We start from the raw sequence: 12,603 nt of genomic DNA, 5'->3' as shown, positions 1-12,603 counted from the left end.
CTATCTTTCAGTTTAAGGAGATTTCTTTGAAGATGAAATTGGAAACACATATGTGGTTCTTTGTCTTACATACTGCTGGAAGCCATCGCTTTCGAGTCTATGATTTGGTGGAAAACTGTGGCTGGGGTCGTGCCAGTTGTTGGCATCACTGCTCAACTTAGCTCCATTCTTTCTAGTAAAATCATTATTGTAATTATTTGAAACCCTAGGGATTTCAAGAAATCATGGAAAATTGTACATTTTGGCAAAATATCAAAATTAATATATGTTATTTCCTTTCTCTACTTAAGAAAAGCACTTCTTTTCTTTTTTTAGAGTTTGAGAAACAGAGAGAGAGAGAGAGAGAGAGAGAGAGAGAGAGTGCGAGCAGGGGTCAGAGGAGAGAGAAAGAGAGAATCCCAAGCAGGTTCTGCACTGTTAGTGCAGAGCCCAATGCAGGGCTTAATCCCTTGAGCCGTGAGATCATGACCTTAGCCGAAATCAAGAGTTGGATGCTTAACCAACCAACCCACCCAAGTGCCCCAAAAGCATTTATTTCTGCTGTTTGGTGGATGTGATAGAGACCATTGTGGTTTGTGCCTGAAATTTCTCCACTATGAAATAACCATTTCATCCTCACTTTGAAAATTCAAAACCAAAATTTCACCAAAGCACCCCATAATCCATGTTAACATGTGTAGAAGATAACGAAGAGATGGGGCGCATGGGTGGCCCAGTCGGTTAAGCGTCCGACTTCAGCCAGGTCACGATCTCGCGGTCCGTGGGTTCGAGCCCCGCATCAGGCTCTGGGCTGATGGCTCAGAGCCTGGAGCCTGTTTCCGATTCTGTGTCTCCCTCTCTCTCTGCTCCTCCCCCGTTCATGCTCTGTCTCTCTCTGTCCCAAAAATAAATGAAAAAACGTTGAAAAAAAATTAAAAAAAAAAAAAGAAGATAACGAAGAGCTCACAAACTACATTTTAGACATGTTCAAACCATAAATTCATCAGATGACTTCTTTTTTAGAGGTTTCCTTATAGATTTTATTTTTTATTGTATGCACTTTATTTGGGTTCTTCCTTTTTTGTTTTCTTTTTCTTTTTAAATGTTTATATGGGGAGGAATAGTGATGTTTGGAAAGATTGATATTTTCAATCTGAGAAAAATACAATACTTTTCAATCATACCATTTTAAATTTTATGAGGATGAAATCAAGTTGTCCTTTTCCCAAATTCTCCTAATCTCTGCAGGCTTCATCTTTTTTTGTCTTTGAAATAGGAAATATTAAAGTGAGTTTTAGCCTGGAGTATAAATGCAAGACTAAATTTTAATCCCTGGACATGTGCAGGTTAGCACATAATGGGAATGTTAGTATAATTTTTTATTTATTTATTTATTTATTTATTTTTTATTTATATATGAAATTTATTGTCAAATTGGTTTCCATACAACACCCAGTGCTCATCCCAAAAGGTGCCCTCCTCAATACCCATCACCCACCCTCTCCTCCCTCCCACCCCCCATCAACCCTTAGTTTGTTCTCAGTTCTCAACAGTCTCTTATGCTTTGGCTCTCTCCCACTCTAACCTCTTTTTTTTTTTTTTTTCCTTCCCTTCCCCCATGGGTTCCTGTTAAGTTTCTCAGGATCCACATAAGAGTGAAAACATATGGTATCTGTCTTTCTCTGTATGGCTTATTTCACTTAGCATCACACTCTCCAGTTCCATCCACGTTGCTACAAAAGGCCATATTTCATTTTTTCTCATTGCCACGTAGTATTCCATAGTGTATATAAACCACAATTTCTTTATCCATTCATCAGTTGATGGACATTTAGGCTCTTTCCATAATTTGGCTATTGTTGAGAGTGCTGCTATGAACATTGGGGTACAAGTGCCCCTATGCATCAGTACTCCTGTGTCCCTTGGATAAATTCCTAGCAGTGCTATTGCTGGGTCATAGGGTAGGTCTATTTTTAATTTTCTGAGGAACCTCCACACTGCTTTCCAGAGCGGCTGCACCAATTTGCATTCCCACCAACAGTGCAAGAGGGTACCCGTTTCTCCACATCCTCTCCAGCATCTAGAGTCTCCTGATTTGTTCATTTTGGCCACTCTGACTGGCGTGAGGTGATACCTGAGTGTGGTTTTGATTTGTATTTCCTGATAAGGAGCGACGCTGAACATCTTTTCATGTGCCTGTCAAGAAGATGTTACTGGATGTTTCAGTAGTTATTTGCAACTAAGTACAAAGCTGTCAGGTAATGAGAATCTGATTTGATTTGTTAGAGGTATTTAGCAAATCCTAGAGGGTCTATTTGAGCATTTTGCAGATATTTTTTCTATATTTCCTTCATTAGATTATCACTTGAAGGTACAGCAGGTAAACTTTCAAAGTGTGAGATGTCTGTACAAAACTGTTGGGCAACATTTGGGAAAATATACCCAGAGGCATCTGATTGAAGATGAAACTTCCATGTCAGACACAGAAAATCCAATTCGGTTTTGTCATTGAGTCAATTTTTTGTGTTTATTATTGCAAAGACTTCATCCTGCAGTAATGTTGGAATCGTTTCTTTCCTTGAGGGCTACTGATATACTTGCACAGTATTCTGTTCTGTTTTTTTTTTTTTTTTATTTATTCCACATCTTTTTAAAAAGAATGTGAGAAATTAAGTTACAATAATTAGCTATACTCAAGTATTTATAGTCATGGTCATTTCCACTTATATCTCTACATATTTATGGGTAGATTTTAAATGTTATATAACTTGGATTTAACATTATGCAATTAATCCTAAATGTAAACGTTTTGTCAATCCATAGTTGATTTATTTTTTATTGTTCACAAAAGGCGACAGCTTGAGGCAAATTGTCCTTTTTCCATTAGATTTCTGGATTAATTCCTAATTTTATGTATTTCAAGGAAAGTAATCTTGAATTTATGTCAGGTAATGCTTTAAGAGACAAAAATCAGGGGCGCCTGGGTGGCGCAGTCGGTTAAGCGTCCGACTTCAGCCAGATCACGAGCTCGCGGTCCGTGAGTTCGAGCCTCGCGTCACGCTCTGGGCTGATGGCTGGGAGCCTGGAGCCTGTTTCCGATTCTGTGTCTCCTTCTCTCTCTGCCCCTCCCCCGTTCATGCTCTGTCTCTCTCTGTCCCAAAAATAAATAAAAACGTTGACAAAAAAATTTAAAAAAAAAAGAGACAAAAATGATTGCTAAAACATGGCATTTAAAGTTTCAAACAGAGCAGTTTTATCTGGAATAAATCTAGGATTTAAGTTAATGATTTTTTTTTGCTTTTTTTGATTTCTTGCTATATTTACAAAAATTAAAGTCTGTTTTGGTGTTTTAAAAATCTCTTGTGGTTGCACAAAAAGCTCATGAGATGGATTTTTAATATACATTGTTTATATACATTAAATATTAGGGTCAACTGTTTTTTTTTTTTTTCTAAAAATTTTTTAATGCTTATTTATTTTTGAGGGATAGATCACGGGCAGAGGAGGGGCAAAGAGAGAGAAAGACACAGAATCCAAAGCAGGCTCTGGGCTCTGAGCTGTCAGCACAAAGCCCGACATGGGGCTCCAACTCACAAACTGCCAGATCATGACATGAGCCGAGGTTGGATGCTTCATGGACTGAGCCACCCAGGCGCCTGTAGGGTCAACTGGTATTGACCCTACATTTTCAGGGCTTCAAAGTTAAGTGATCATCCTACAAATCTCATCACATGATCACACAGCAATTGAAATAATTCACTAAAAATTAAGGTTCTAATGGACAAAGGGTTTATTTATCCTTGTGCACATTATCTTTCTTATGAATTCACCCTCCATTTGGTACCTACTATACATTCTTCTGGTCTCAGATTAAATGTCATTTCCTTAAACCCCCAAAACAGAACAGGCACCTCTGTCATAGCTTCCTTTACTTTTCAATCATAGCACTCATCATGCTTTATATTTAGATATTATATAATTGTTGTTTTTTCTGCTACTAATCTGTATAGTCCATGAAAGTAGGAACTGAATTTATTTTAATACCATTTTTCCAGCTCTAGAGGGTGGCTACTGTTGGATGTAATTTGGTGGATGAATTAATTCATTCATATATGTTTTCCATACCTTGTACAAAGTTATGTTAAGAGAAAAAAAATCAATAAATATTTGTGGCCAGTTTAGTTGATCACATGACTAAATGAATAGATGTACTATATTATAATGCTGGACTCTGCAATTTTCTTATTAAAATTAGTTGTGCATTAATTCTAATTTTCCCTATAGGTACCTCTTATTTTTAAAATTATTTAGTTTATATCAGAATTTGTTTATATTTTGCTTTTGGATCTATGTCATACCTGGATATAGCAGAATAGGAATTTAGTGTTATATGGTATAACATCTATTTGATCATCTATGTAAGGCAAGAAAATACTGGAAGTTTTCATCCCACCACTGTCTTCTAACCATTCACTAAAATACTTGATCAAATAGCAGTGATAGCTTACAATAACTGCAAACAAAAAATATAGATTAAGAAATGAAATTAGATGTTTCTGAGTAAAAAGTATGTGATGATGTCATTTTTTTCAAAAATCAAAGCAACACCTATCTTAGGTTTGGTTGAATTAACAATATTTGTTTAAAATTATATTAATGCCACAGGATTTCCTAAATTTACGTACTACTAATGCATGGCATGCAAGACATTATAGCTGACTTTTACAAAAGTTGTTCTCAAATACATACAGTTAGTAACTAAAGATGGGTTAGTTGTGTGAGTATATAAAAAAATTCCAAATTGCACAAAATTATTAAAAAAAAGAAAAAAGATGGGATCACTGGCATGGGCTTTTCAAATAACTCAAATACCCTTGTGACATTTTATTTATTAATGCAATTATTTGTTTATTTACATTTGCTGACCTACAATTTTACTAGGTACTCTATATATGCTATTAATTTAATTTTTTTTAATGTTTATTTATTTTTGAGAGAGACAGAGACAGAATGTGAGTGGGTTAGGGGCAGAGAGAGAGGGAGACATAGAATCTGAAGCAGGCTCCAGGCTCTGAGCTGTCAGCAAAGATCCTGACGTGGGACTTGAACTCACAAACTGTGAGATCATGACCGGAGCCAAAGTCGGATGCTCAACCAACTGAACCACCCAGGCTCCCCATATGCTATTAATTTTAATCTATCCATTAATATAAACCAAATGGTATTATTAACTTCATTTAAAGATGCAGAATCTGAGGCCCAGAAAGGGCAACTAACTTATCCAGACATTTAATTATAAAGAGGAAAAGCAGAGTTGATGCCCCAGTTGTATGTGAATGCAAAACCTGTACTCTTTCCTCTTACTCTTCGGATACTCCCCAAGGCCACTCCTCAAGTGCAAATGTTCTTAAAGTGTAAACTGTAACGAACAGTGTTCCTTTCATCCTCTAAGGAGCAGGATCAATCATGCTTAGGAATGCAGGCTCTGTAGCTGCCACGCTTGGGGGTAAGGCCAGGCTGTGCAGTTCACTAGCCATGTGAACATGAGAACTTACACAAACTATTCACTCAGTACGCTCTGTTTTCTCTGTAAAATGGAGGCAGTGATAAACAGAACCCACCACAAAGAGTGTTAAGAGGGTTAAATAAAATAACATTTAAAGTACTTAAGACAGTCTTAGCACACAGTAAGTTAAAAGTCTCAATTAAAACCATGAGCATATGATCATTAGTTGGTGATAAAATATTAAGATTATAGCAGAGTATTTAGTTATTTACAAAAGCAGTAATGAAGTGTTGAGGATAGAAAAATAAATATCACATAATTTAATTATTTATGAAACGTTTTGGCAATTTTCACCACGTAAGCCTGGACTTATATAAGTACTTGGAAGCACTGCCATCAAAACAAAGATACACATGTACATTTATATAGTACATGGTTGTGTATTTGTACATACTAGCTCATCTGTAATGAAGGCTTAAAAAGAGTTACAAAGAAATGAAGATATAGAAATGTCAGTTCACAGTTTTTTAAAATATATTCACATGTATCATCATCTCTTGCCCTTATTACTTTATAGGTAGAATTCTTAAAGTAAAGCTCTAGAATTATCTAGATTATTATATGTAATTAAAAAAAAAACTGGATGACCATGATATTTAGAAATATCCCTTTATCGTCCGTCAAAGATTTTAGCATTCGTTTTTAATAAAACTCTCTGAAACCATCCCAGTCCTAATACTTTCTGGCATAATAGTTTGGGGATGTTGCATTATAAGAGATCCCTTGGTAACTATCTTAATTTCCAGAAATAGTATCAGTGATGAAAATGAATTTGAGTGCCATTTCTGAAATTTAATCATGTCACATTTAAACACCCAGCAGGGAACTGTATATGGCTATTGTGGGCCACATAGTCCAATCAATGAAAATAATCCTGCTTATTTTTAGATTAGTTAACTAAAGTGCTATCACTTTCCATTGTGCTCACTTTAGTATAAACATCCCATTGTGTTAAATATACACAGTAAAGCATATCTGTTCTTATAAGAATACGTTTCTCTTGCCCGTTCATGATCATTTCCTTCCAAGCTGTGTAAGAAAATGGCTGAACATTTGAGCTTGTATCATTAGGAACAATAAGGGGATATAAATTAGGACTTTATAATTAGAAGAATTGCCTGTCATAATGTAATAAATAGTATGAGCATATCTACATGATTTTCACATATCATTCAAATGCAACTTCAATTAAAATTAAAGATAATCAAAATTAAATTCCCTGCAATAAACAAATGAAAAATAAAACTAAAAACAACTGAGATCTGCCAAATTAAGTAATAAATTGAACAGTATCTGGAAATCTAAGCTGAAATATTTAAATCAAAAGTATTATTGCCTTAGCCTACCTATAAATATAATTTGCAAATAATTATTGGAAAAATTTTAGGCAGATTTTTGTCCAGTATTAAAAATTTTGTTATCAGTATTTGAAATACTAAACTAATCGAAAATGTTTAATAGGTGATTGATTTGCATAATTATTATTACTACATATTTGGGCATCATGTCATCATAGATAGGATTAGATATAAACATTACTTTTATGTAAAAACACCTAGTAGTAGCCATATTAATTAAAGACATACATTATAGTAAAGAATTCACATAGATTTTAAATAATGTTTATTAAAGTAGTGTCTTAAACATTTTGGTTTAACTGTTTAACTGAAAATTTAAAAAATATATTTTGGTTTTAAAAATGTAGTATATCACTAATATTCAAACTATTTCAGTGAATTCCACTAGCAAAGGTAGTCTTAATAAATTTCCTAATATTTTTAAATTTTTTTTTCAACGTTTTATTTTTATTTTTGGGACAGAGAGAGACAGAGCATGAACGGGGGAGGGGCAGAGAGAGAGGGAGACACAGAATCGGAAACAGGCTCCAGGCTCTGAGCCATCAGCCCAGAGCCCGACGAGGGGCTCGAACTCACGGACCGCGAGATCGTGACCTGGCTGAAGTCGGACACTTAACCGACTGCGCCACCCAGGTGCCCCATAAATTTCCCAATATTCAAGGGTGAGTAAAACTGAAGGAAAGGCAGAGTAAGGTTAAGATCTGAGAAAAGCAAATCTTTTTGATGATAAGTACACAGACACTGAGCTCAGTCTGTCAACACCATTTAAATAATTATATCCAAAATTACCACTTTTACATTTTCAAGCATTACTAGTGGTAGTAGTTAGATCACAGCACTAATAAATGTTTACTGATATTAGAAATGGATAAGAAATAAATAAGTAATCTAAGATAAAATTATCAAGATGTCTGCAAGCAGAATGGTCTACATAGAGGAACAGAGTGCCTGTTTACTTGTCTTATTTAAAAGCCATTTGCATACTCCTACTGCAAAATAGAGTTATAAAAGATTTTATCAAATCAAAGGAAAACAATTCAACTTGTAGTATCATTTACTGAGTACCAATTAATATACCAAATTATATTTCATTACACTGGCAAAAACAGCTTTAGAATACTGTTCCAAAAATGAGAAGTAGACAAAAAAATAACTTGGTAGTTATGGTAGTTGAGGGCAATGAAAAATCAGATACTATTCCTATACTTAAAGAACTCAGAATGCAAGGTTCATTCATTCATTCAGCAAATGTCTATTGAGCGCTTACTGTTTGCTAGTACTCTTTGGCAACTGTGATTATAACAGAACAATTTCTCCCTTGTGGAGGATATACTCCACTGGAAGAATTTTCAATAAACAATATATAAAAGTACAAATATGATATGTTAATGATCAATGCTAAGGAGAAAAACTGTAAGAGGGAAAGGGGTGGGTGTGTTTTGGTGTGTTGAGATAGGGAGGTAGAGAGACTGAGAAAAGCCTCACTGAGAGGATGTCTTTATGCCAAGACCCAAAGGAAGTATGGGGTATTCATAACATCATAACAGAATATTACAGAAAAGGGGAGACGGGAAAGGAAATGCTGTGGGGCAGGGATGTGCCAGGTGTGTGCCTGGAACAGCTAGGAGGCCAGTGGGGCTGGAAGAGCACATGAAAAAGTGAGAGTCCCACGAGATGTGGTCACAGAGGTGAGCAAATAGGGCAGAGATATAGACAGGGCCTATTGACCTCAGAAAACAGGGAGACTGTAATTTTTTCTCTGTGTGAGATGAGAAGTTGGTGGAAGATTTTGAGCTGCTAGGTGATGCACGTTGACTTTTGCTTTAACAGGCTACCTCTGGCAGTGGAGTTAAGAACAGACAATGTTAAGAAGCACATGCAGAAGGAAGGAAGGACCTCTCCCTAGCAAAATGGTCTAGTGGGAACCTTTTACATCTTTGAAAAATTATTTTTTTGTCACTTCCCTTGCCTTACAATTCTCTTCCCATAAGTAACAACAAATTCCTCCTGGAAGGTGGGAGAGAGAGAAAGAGACAGAGACAGTGTGTGTGCGGGCGTTTCCTGGGATGCTCAGCATGGATTCAGATTCACCTCTTTCCCTTCTCCTTTTTCTTTTCCATACTCTTTCTAAAGTCTGTCAGCTAGCTTCTGCCCCTCTTTACCATTTCATCTGTTTCCATCTCATGTTTCCATTTATTTATATTTCCATTTGTGAAATGAGAGGGGGTAGAGAAATGGGGTGAGATGAAGAAGCAGCAGACATGGTAAGTCCAGGTTTTTGTTCCCTTATGTAGTGCTCTCTCATTAAACAGTCATTTAAACATAATTATTCTTTTCAGATCACAAAGGTATCATAAGCCTTATAAATTCAAAATATACTGAAGAATAAAGATGCAGACACGACTCAACTATAATATGATTAATATCAAGTTACTTATTTCCTTTGTGGGGAAGTTCTGTGCATGGTTTTGATGGATTTTTTTCCTTCTGTTGTGTTTAATTTTAGTGACTTGAAAGACATCACAAACTAAGGATAAGAAATATTTTCCTTTCATGTTTATTGTAAATATATCCCCAGTTTATTGTGTTTATAGTTTACTATTTTTGTACAGTTTTTTTAGTCATTTCTGTTCTTCTGCAATATCTTTCATTACTTATTATTTGGGAGGGTATTGAGAATGATTTCATCTTAAAATATAGCAGAACTTAATTAATCCATCAGTAGATATAAGAAAGTAGTGGAAGGAGTGAAGTAATATGAGTGCAGATACCCAAGAGGAGAGTGAAGGGGGGTTGGATTTGAATATAAGCATGCCAGCATTTCAATACTGTGTCCTTTGTCCCACCCAGCAGTTAGTCTCCATCATTCCCCCTTTCCTCTTCCTCCTGAAATATCTGCAGAAACAAATGGCTTCTCTGCCATAAGTGTAGGCATAAGCCGACCCAATGGTACCCCTGAGGTACATGACAGAAGGCTCATAAGAAAGTTTATAAATCTTATTCCAGAGTGGAAGTTGGGAACATTGATTATAATCTCTGTACTGTCAATTCCCAAGATCCTAACCTCGATCATCTTAGGGCTGGCACTGCCTGGAACCTGCAGGTGTTTCTGTGTGCCCTGTAGTGAGTGAATACAGTACATTCTCAATGTGTAGTACTACATCATCTTTGGGGAAGAATGCACCTTTTTACTCTAGATTTTCTAAAAATTCTAAGAAGCCACACTAAAAAGCAGAGCCATATTCCTATAAACCTAAACAGTAGGGAGATTAACAATCTTTATTTTTATTCTAAACGCTTGCAAAACAATACAATAAAAACAAATACACCAATAAGAAAATATTTTATTTATTTTTTAAGTTTACTTATTTATTTTGAGAGAGAGTGTGTGTGTGTGTGAGAGGGGGAGGGGCAGAGAGAGAGGAAGAGGAAGAATCTCAAGCAGGCTCTATGCTGTCAGTGAAGAGCCCGATGTGGGGCTCAAATTCATGAGCTGTGAGAGCATGACCTGAACTGAAATCAAGAGCCAGACACTTAACAGACAGCCATCCAGGAAACCCAGTAAGAACATGTTTTAGAGTGTATCCTAAGTGACTCTTTTTTATCTTTTTTGTTAGGGCACAGAGATGAATAGAGGAAATGTAGAATGTCAGAGCATATGATGGGTTAGAAAATCACTACTGCATTTGTGTTCAAAGAGAAGCCTGAGTTTAAATATAAAGATTATATAGGGGCACATGGGTGGCTCATTCATTTGAGCATCTGACTTTGGCTTAGGCCATGATCTCGGAGCTTGTGAGTTCGAGCTCTGCATTGGGCTCTGTGCTGATAGCTTAGAGCCTGAAGTCTTTGGATTCTGTGTTTCTCTCTCTGCCCTCCCCACCATGCCCCACTTGTGCTCTGTCTCTCTGTCTCTCCCTCAAAAATAAATAAACATTAAAAAATTTTAAAAATACTATATAGATATAAAACTAAATCAAAGAAAACAAAGAATTTTATTTTATTTTTTTTTATTTTTAAAAAAAATTTTTTTTTCAACGTTTTTTATTTATTTTTGGGACAGAGAGAGACAGAGCATGAACGGGGGAGGGGCAGAGAGAGAGGGAGACACAGAATCGGAAGCAGGCTCCAGGCTCCGAGCCATCAGCCCAGGGCCTGATGCGGGGCTCGAACTCACGGACCGCGAGATCGTGACCTGGCTGAAGTCGGACGCTTAACCGACTGCGCCACCCAGGCGCCCCAACAAAGAATTTTATTAAACATAATTGCAAACACTGATTGGAAGACACTAGATAACAAACTGGTGGCAATTAAGTTCAAAGTCTATTTCAAAATGTCTTTCCATCATCAATCAAGTTTCTTTCTTTTCAAGGGTATTTTTAGATGTGTTGACCTCAGTAAAATCTATGATGGAGGGATAAAATAGGCTTTAGTCATCTAGTTCAAAATAGGCTTTAGTCATCAGTTACAACATCTAGTTCACATCCAGGTCTCCCAGTTTCAATCTATAGGCAACAGACTGTCCAATTGTTCCTTGACTAGCACAGGAGGGCAAGGGCATACACACACACACACACACACACACAACTTCAAGACCTAGGGCTTTTCTCCCAGGGTGCCTGCAAATTCAGTTATCACTTCTTCTTCAGGTCAGTCAGAAAGCTGGTGCATGACTATCTCAGAGAGACACTCATTGCTGGGCATTGTTCCCATGACATGTCCCCTATATGGTTCTCCTTTTAGGAAAATTGAAGGTCCCATCTCCCTATTTGCTCCCCTGGCCAGGCCTTCTATGTGTCAGAGGAGGTGTTATTCTGCCTGGACATGTTCTTAGCCAGGCATTGTTTTAAGCTCTCCTAATGTTCTAGTACTGTCTGGAAGGTGCTTCATTACAGCACCAACTCTCTGTTTTTGCTGCATGAAAATCAAATAGGCATTGACATCAGCTTTTTGCTCTTCATCAAAGTAGTGAAGTGTTCATTTACAGATACATGGTGGTGGGGGGGTGGCGCTTTTTAGTACAACTTCCAGTGCTGATTTGGCAGCCACCTGTAAGTCTCATGAACCAAAAGAAAAAAGGATACAGGAGCTGAATCTGGCCAGGCCAAGGACCAATTGAATCTGAATTATGTTAACTTACAGAGTGGTCAGTTAAATGCTTTATAGAAGGTAGCTAGATTAGTTGACTGGGTGGCCACTACTCTATTTAGTTGTATGACCAACCTGCTTGCTCAGGCTGTCCTTTCCTTCCACTCTTTGATGGCTGAAGGTTCCTGTGTTGATTCACAATTGCCATCTTCCCCAATTATTTTTAAGCTTAGAAAAATTTTGCCCAAATGTATTTCTTTTATATTCAGAATTTCATCATTTAATCAACTTTTTCAGGACGAGGATTATGAGTCTTCATAGATCATCATTTTGTTTATATACATAACTCAAATAAGTTCTTCAATAATTCTCCCTGTTTTATTTTATAAAGAATCCTTGTCAAAGAGAAGAGAGGAAAAATGACATGTAAAATTGCTACTCTAACTAAAAAGGAAGGAGTGTATGAGTGTGTGTGTGTGTGTGTGTGTGTGTGGGTGGGTGGGTGTATGTGTGTGTATGTTCATGTGTAAGAGAGATGGAAGGTGTAGTGTGTTTTCATGTTTATTTCTTTCAACTCTGTCTGAAGAGATATCTTGATTTACAGGAAAAGAC

The 12,603-nt window shown here is 36.6% G+C and overlaps 1 protein-coding gene across 2 annotated transcripts in view; it reads right to left on the bottom strand.

Moving 5' to 3' along the window:
- EDIL3 (EGF like repeats and discoidin domains 3) overlaps positions 1-12,603 on the bottom strand; it is a 421,318-nt gene that overhangs the window by 168,948 nt on the left and 239,767 nt on the right. The gene's annotated exons all lie outside the window — the stretch shown is intronic.

This window comes from Herpailurus yagouaroundi, unplaced genomic scaffold (genome assembly GCF_014898765.1).
Source record: "Herpailurus yagouaroundi ecotype Mexico unplaced genomic scaffold, PumYag 29, whole genome shotgun sequence".
NCBI classification, from domain to species: Eukaryota; Metazoa; Chordata; class Mammalia; order Carnivora; family Felidae; genus Herpailurus; species Herpailurus yagouaroundi.
Note: the sequence above shows the minus strand (reverse complement) of the source record. Positions and strands in the feature narration are given on the sequence as shown.